The 7,488-nt window shown below is 37.0% G+C and overlaps 2 pseudogenes across 1 annotated transcript; one reads left to right on the top strand and one right to left on the bottom strand.

Annotated features, from left to right (window-relative positions):
• Positions 1-1,072: 1,072 nt before the first annotated feature.
• On the bottom strand, positions 1,073-5,641 carry LOC114404468 (annotated as a pseudogene). Its single transcript, XR_003664993.1, has 6 exons — positions 5,481-5,641; positions 5,140-5,344; positions 4,209-4,409; positions 3,242-3,709; positions 2,366-2,418; positions 1,073-1,799 (listed from the first exon to the last, which is right to left on the bottom strand). The product of XR_003664993.1 is annotated as a glutamate decarboxylase-like (transcript).
• Positions 5,642-6,102: 461 nt separating this feature from the next.
• Positions 6,103-7,482, top strand: LOC114404467 (annotated as a pseudogene).
• The last annotated feature ends 6 nt before the right edge of the window (positions 7,483-7,488 follow it).

Genomic DNA, 7,488 nt, shown 5'->3' with positions numbered 1-7,488 from the left:
GAAAGAAAGATGCAGTTTTGATATCTGGTATGTGTGGATTTTTCTGTGAATTGAGTTGAAAACACAGAGGGAGAGAAAGAGGAGCTTACTGTGGTGGATGCTGCTGCTTCGTTTCGACGAAGAAAGGGGACGAAGGAAAACATAGACCTGCACCATCATTTTGAATTTTTTATTCATGTGTGACATCGAGCTTTTTTTTTTATTTATGATTGAGAAAATTAATAATTTATGTCTATCTATCTATTTATGAATTTAATTTTAATTTATTGTCAGATTAATTTATTTACTATGTATTAAAAGTCTTCTCTTTTTTTTTCAGGATCTAAAAATGTATTTGAGTTAAAGTGACATAAATAGGTTACTGGACATAATGTTGGTCGACCTATACAAGTTGTGGGTGATAAGTCAAGTAAAATATATTTGGATTCAATTAGGTTTCTAAATAAAACTGAGTCCTATAAAAATAAATTTTGGGGACTTTTAGTGAGTACTTATAGGCTAAGTTTGCTCTCATTGATAAATCAGGTTAAAAAAACCTACATTAAATATGGATTCAAAATTTAAAGTTAAAAAAAAGTCATACATTGCAATTGATAACCTCTATATTTGAGTGGGTCTTTTAAATTAACATTTCTCATGTACACTCTCTCTTTTATTTTTATTGTGGCACAACTCACATGTCTTTTAAACCTTAATCAATAATTAATGATAATATTTAAAAATATAAATATATTTTTTGTTGAACTGCTAAGATCAATGGAATTTCTTTATACAAATGACGCAATATTCTTTTCTTATATTTTCAACAATTTAAAAACATTTTTTTCTTAATTTTTTTGGTATAAGCTACTATTATCGTAAAAGATAATTCAATAAATAATATAATCTATTTTGGTTTAGTAGATTTTTGTAACATAACTAATAGAACTTCTCGTAAAAAGATTATGGTTAAGATGTATATCAGTTTTTATTATATACTGATGAAAAGTTTTAGTAACACATAAAACTGATTCACAACTATAATCTTGAGTCTTTAAAATGTTTTTTTCCTCCACTTCTCTTTTCCTTCATCTTTAATAAAATTTACTTGCATTATAATATTATATGATAATAGTGCCTTCTCAGGAGTACCAAACTAACACCTCAAAAAGACAAAAGAGAAAATGTTCTCTTAAGCAAGAACAGCAATGACTACTAGAATCCGTCATGCATTGCCATTGCTTATTGCTACATAGCCATTACACACTCACATATATGCACATAGATAACAAACCACCAACTTAACTCACAACAAGGTTGCCATAAGGCAAAAATATATGGTAAGCCTAACATGCTCCAAGTCTCTTGCCATCCACAAGTCGCTTCCAGTACAAAGCAATCTCTTTCTGAGTCTCTATTGCACTCTTAACCTTCTCACTAGTCTCACTAGTGATGGCTGTGATATGAGCAACTTTGGTAGTGAGGGGGCTAGGAAGTGTGTCCAAGAGCTTCACAACCTTCTCTATGTCAGCAGCAAGTCTCTCGGCCAAGCCACGGCTGAAATCCTCCCTGATCACCACCCGGAGGACCGCTATGTGTTGCGCGTCCGGTGGCATTGTATAGGCCGGAACTATCCACCCGAATTTTCTCAGATGGTCTGCTATCTCAAACACCGTGTGTTGGCTACTGTCTTTCAAGGAAAAGGCTACAAGTGGCACGCCAATATCCTTTGAGATGATGTTAAACCGCCCTGTTCTCTCAATTCCTTCCTTCAAAACTCTTGCATTCTCCAAGCAATTTTCCATGATATTTTTGTAACCCTTGTGTTCATAAGAGCAAGAAGAATAACCAAATGTGTAAGAGGAAATAAATATTGCACAAAATGGCACTAAGGTACCAATTTAACATGAAGTGTATGATTATTCGTAATGTTTACACAATGAAGCAAATATGTGTGCAATTCTGCCTTGGATGTCGCTAAACCATTCACCGTGCAGTTGTTATTTCTAAATTTTGGTTTATCAATCAAATTTGTGGACACTGATGAATTTTGAAACTAATCAAGTACTCCTTCTTGTATATCTTCATTGGGATTTGATAACAGGGAGAAACAACCAAGAAAATTGATGCATCTGCATATTAATATAAGTTACATTGATTTTGGTTTAGCCAAAGTTTTGGCCATTTGAACTAATGGTTTCATTCATGTTAATAGCTGTAACTTTGGTGATTGGTGAATATCATTCTTGTCATGAAGTCGATGTTATTGATTTTTAAACAAGTTAATCTAGTAAGCCAAATCCCATATATCATACAGCCGTAATTGAAACTATTATTAAGTGAATTCTGTATGAGTATACGACAAAGAAAAAAGTGAAACGATTACCTCAAAGCCAAGCCGAATCAATTGATAATATTGAGCTATAATTTGACTAGATCCTGTCACAGAAATACAAAGAAATGTGAAGGACAAAAGAAAAGAATATTATGCTAAAACATTCATATGATTGCCATAGAAACCAAATAACACTAATGGATTTCCCATGCTTATTATTACAAGTATCTAATAAACATATTTAAAGAATTAGATGTATACACACAACCCTTTTTATCACATGTATGATGCAGACAAATTCTATGGGGTTGAACAGGATTTGTTTACAAGAACACAAGTTTTGAAACAAAGTTTTCCTCCCAAAAATAGCTTGCAAACAACAGCACTCAAACAAATCTGTTTGAAATTTAGCAATAACATTCAGAGGTCTCATAAAATCTACATTTTGGGGTAGGACTTAAGCAGATTCAAAATTATAAAGGGCAAACTCAATCTAAAGTTCTCAATAAAACATCATTTTTTTCAGACAGCAAGGCATTATTGAATCAGAGATAACATAGCACTCTAAGCTGAAATAAGATAGTTGCTGCTCACTTAAAAAGGGTTTTGATGGATTCTATCATTTAGACAAAGAAAGCGAGAGAGAGATTCTTCAAAACATCTATTAATTGCATTTTGAACTAAATACTTTGGCAATGAGACATACAAAGGAGTTATAAGATTGACTTGATGGTAAAAGGAGAAGGGAGGAAGAGAAAAGTCGAGGATTGGATTCCTCTGCTAACAAAAATACTAAAAATTAATAATTAACATTTGCCGATAAAAAAAAAGTGAGACATATACAAACCGCCTAAACAGCATATATATACAAAGATATTAATTGCATAAAAAAAATCAAACACATGTATCAAGTCATATATTTGTTACCTTTGGAGAAATTCAATGTGAAAGTGGGCTGATCAGATCCAAGATAATTTATGTGAAAAACAAGTTCATCTGGCAAGTCATCTTTGCTCCTCCAGACAACCCAACCAACACCAGGGTAGACAAGACCATACTTGTGGCCACTAACATTGATGCTTTTCACCAACGGCAAACGGAAGTCCCACTCTAAATCAGGATATAGAAATGGGGCAATAAACCCCCACTGGCAGCATCTACATGAATTGGGGTATCCCAACCTGTCTCCTTGTTCTTTTCAGTGAGAAGTTCATTGAGAAGCTTCACATCCTCAAACTCTCCAGTCATAGTTGATCCCAAAATGGCTGCAACACAGATGGTGTTCTCATCTACCATTTCAACAGCTTTCGCAGGGTCCATCACATAGTATCCCTCTTTGAGTTTCACTTCCTTGAGCTCTACCTCAAAGTACCTTGCAAATTTTTCCCAACAAACCTGCAACGAACATCAAACATTGAGGTCTAAAGGCCCCAAAGTCTGGCACATAGTTACCAAATACTTGGTATGGCTACGCAATTCGTCACTTTTTACATTATTATTATAGGAAGAGATAAAAGGTTGGTTGGGTGGTTAAGAAAGAATGGAAGGAGAGAATGGTCACAGGTTCAATTCCTTCTGCTAACAAAAACTAACAAACTAACAATAAACATTTGACGATAAAAAAAATGTTATTATTATAGGACTTTCTCAAAGAGAACCAGTATGCAGCATGTGGTTCGGTGAATTCCGTAAGCAGTACAAAGGGTTATTGAGAGAATTCTTAACTATATTGTGCCACATTAATCACTAAAGCACTTTGGTTCTACACTTCTACTATATTTCAAAGTAAACATACTAGATTACATGTACCTATTTCCCATTATATGATCATGCACGTAACACAAATTAAAAGTTGTTTGAAACTACATGGCATCAAACACAATTTGAGACCCACCTGCACATTAGCCCCAGTAACTATATTGGGCTTATCATATGGTTTGCCTTCTGCTTTTCTCTTTGTCTGCCATTTCCTTTTAAAAGCAAGACCTGCCAACATTATTGCCTCTGATGACCCCACAGTTCCCACACCTACTGCAGTCTCCTCTTCACTTATAGGAGCATGGAATAGATTTGCTATTATATTAACACAACGGTTCTGCAGAATTTAACAATATGAAACTAATCAATCTTTCAGTCTCAAAACTTCATCTGAAAATAATCAGTTTTACAGACTTCAAATTTACTAGTGAACTTCAGATACAGAACATAGGTATGCAATGATTTTGCTTAAAACAAAGTAATCTACTATGAATCTTCATCTGACAACAAAAAACATAAGATCTAAGAAGTTACCATCAGATATACTAAATTTTCATATGTATCAGAAAAATCAGCAGTACTTATTTTTCTTAATACCCTACATTTTCTTTGAAAAAATCCCTTTTATCCAAAAGGCAATTTGAGAGGAGAATGATAATTTTAGGGGGGCAAAGGAAGGGGAAAAAATAGAAATATTTGGCATACAACAAACTAAAATCCAACATAATTAAACAAATGAATAGTCAAACACTTTCCCACTATAATAACTTAAAAAAATAAAACATATTTCAAACAATTCTATTTATTTTAACAAAGGTTTTAAATTTCGGTCAGAGTCTTCTCCCCATCCTTGATATCGCAGAAAATTGTAGACAAATACGGCCTATGCAGCTACAATTGTGGTCATGAAGACCTGAACTTGACGTTGCTGCCAAAATTCCAGTTACAGACTACTTTTTAAAAACCTTTTTTGACAGACCGAACTTCAAGGACCTAAATGTCATAATCAGATATAATAAAGACACCAAAATACTCAAGGAAGAGAGAGAAGTGACACACAGACAGACCTGGAGCTCAGTGGTGACAGGATACTCATCCATATCAACATAGTTTTTGTTAAGTGAAGCCATTATGAGCTTGTCACACTCAGGCTCCATCCAAGTGGTCACAAACGAAGCCAAGTTGAGCCTTGGTGCACCATCCAACATCAACTCATCGTTTATTATCTGAAAAGCTGCATCCTTTGGTATTGATTTCTCTGGCATCTTGAATCTGCTCTCAACATTTTCATCACAAACAAAGAAATTAACCTCGTTTCAATAGAAACCAACCCATATATTTGTTTTATGCTTTCTTCAACAGAATGGACCAACAACAAAGTGTGAAGTTCTGAGAAAAAGGAACGTACTTTGGAATAGGATCACGCACATATCTGGAAGCAAAAGTAGAGTTTAGGCTCTGGTCTTTTTCATCTGGGTGAGTGGCAGTGGATGTGAGAACCATTTTTGGATGCTTTTTTTTCTTCTGAGCCAATTATCTAAGTTTGAAACAGGGTCACCACTTATATTATATTAGGAGATGATAATTTTTTTAATCTTTTTTTTGGGTAGAATCCAGAAGGTTAATTAAATTCCATGCAATCATGGTACCGTAAGATATTTTTCTTGCTTTAATTATACCGTTTTAATAACTGTGGGTGGTCCAGTGTTTGCCACTTTGGTACCATTTTGATATTGATACTTACATTGTATTTTCATCTAGCTCTTGCTTATTACGTTACATAATTTATTACATGTTCTACTTTTTAATTTTATTAGCAAAATTTAATTAATTGTTTTTAATAAGTAAGCATGATGAGAAATCTCACAACACGTAGATAACAAAAGGACCGACGTGGTGACAAGTGAGCACCTAGAAAAAGTGAAGTTTCTGGTTGTGCTTTATAATACTTGATTGCAAGTCCTTGTGATTGTGGTTTGGTGAGTCTTTGTCGCAGGCGAGGCAAGCCCACGCACTCATCCTGAAACTGAACATGTTCTCGGACACCCACCTCACCACCAGCCTTCTCTCTTTCTACGCCAACGCTCTCTCACTCTCCCTCACCCTCTCCTCCCACCTTCCCAACCCCACCCTCTTCTCCTTCGCTCTCTCCCAACACTTCCCCCACGTCCTCACCGCCTTCTCCCACCTCCACCCCCGACGCCTTCCTCCTCCCCTCCCCCATCGTGTCCTGCGCCTCCCTCCGCGCCCTCAACTCTGGCCAACAGCTCCACGCCTTCGCCGCCGCTTCCGGCTTCATCACTGACTCCATTGTCCCTCCTCCTTGATCCACATGTGCCTTAAATGCGACCGAATCCGGGATGCCCGGAAACTGTTTGATATAATGCCTGAGAGGGATGTGGTTGTCTGGAGTGCCATGGTTGCCGGCTACTCGCGCCTCGGCCTCGTGGACGAGGCAAGGAGTTTTTTGGGGAGATGCGGAGTGGTGGGATGGCGCCCCAATTTTGGTATCGTGGAATGACATGCTTGCTGGGTTTGGGAACAACGGGTTGTACGATGTGGCGCTGGGGATGTTTCGGATGATGTTGGTGGATGGGTTTTGGAGGCTTTGGAGCTTTTTAGAGATATGCAGGCTGATGGGGTGGAGCCTAATGCTGTGACAATCCCGAGCTTGATTCCTGCTTGTGGGAATATTTCGGCGTTGATGCACGGGAAGGAAATTCATTGCTTTTCTCTCAGAAGGGGGATTTTTGATGATGTATATGTAGGTAGTGCATTGATAGACATGTATGCCAAGTGTGGGAGAATTCAGTTGTCCCGGTGTTGTTTTGATAAGATGTCGGCCCCGAATTTGGTTTCATGGAATGCTGTTATGAGTGGGTATGCAATGCACGGGAAGGCTAAGGAAACCATGGAAATGTTTCATATGATGCTGCAGAGTGGCCAGAAGCCTAATTTGGTTACATTTACATGTGTTTTATCAGCATGCGCGCAAAATGGCCTGACAGAAGAAGGGTGGCGCTATTTAATAGTATGTCCGAAGAACATGGCTTTGAGCCTAAAAGGGAACATTATGCTTGCATGGTGACACTTCTCAGCCGTGTTGGAAAACTTGAAGAGGCTTACTCTATCATTAAGGAAATGCCATTTGAACCCGATGCATGTGTATGGGGAGCCTTGCTAAGTTTTGCAGAGTTCACAATAATTTGAGTTAGGCGAGATTACTGCAGAGAAGCTTTTCCTGTTAGAACCAACCAACCCTGGGAACTATATTATTCTGTCCAATATCTATGCTTCAAAGGGCTTGTGGGATGAAGAAAATAGAATACGTGAAGTGATGAAAAGTAAGGGGATTGAGGAAAAACCCAGGCTATAGTTGGATTGAAGTTGGACACAAAATACACATGCTTCTTGCT

The sequence above is a fragment of the Glycine soja genome, unplaced genomic scaffold (genome assembly GCF_004193775.1).
Source record: "Glycine soja cultivar W05 unplaced genomic scaffold, ASM419377v2 tig00104117_2_pilon, whole genome shotgun sequence".
Lineage (NCBI taxonomy): Eukaryota > Viridiplantae > Streptophyta > Magnoliopsida > Fabales > Fabaceae > Glycine > Glycine soja.
The sequence above is the reverse complement of the archived record's forward strand: the minus strand, read 5'-3'. Positions and strand labels throughout refer to the sequence as shown.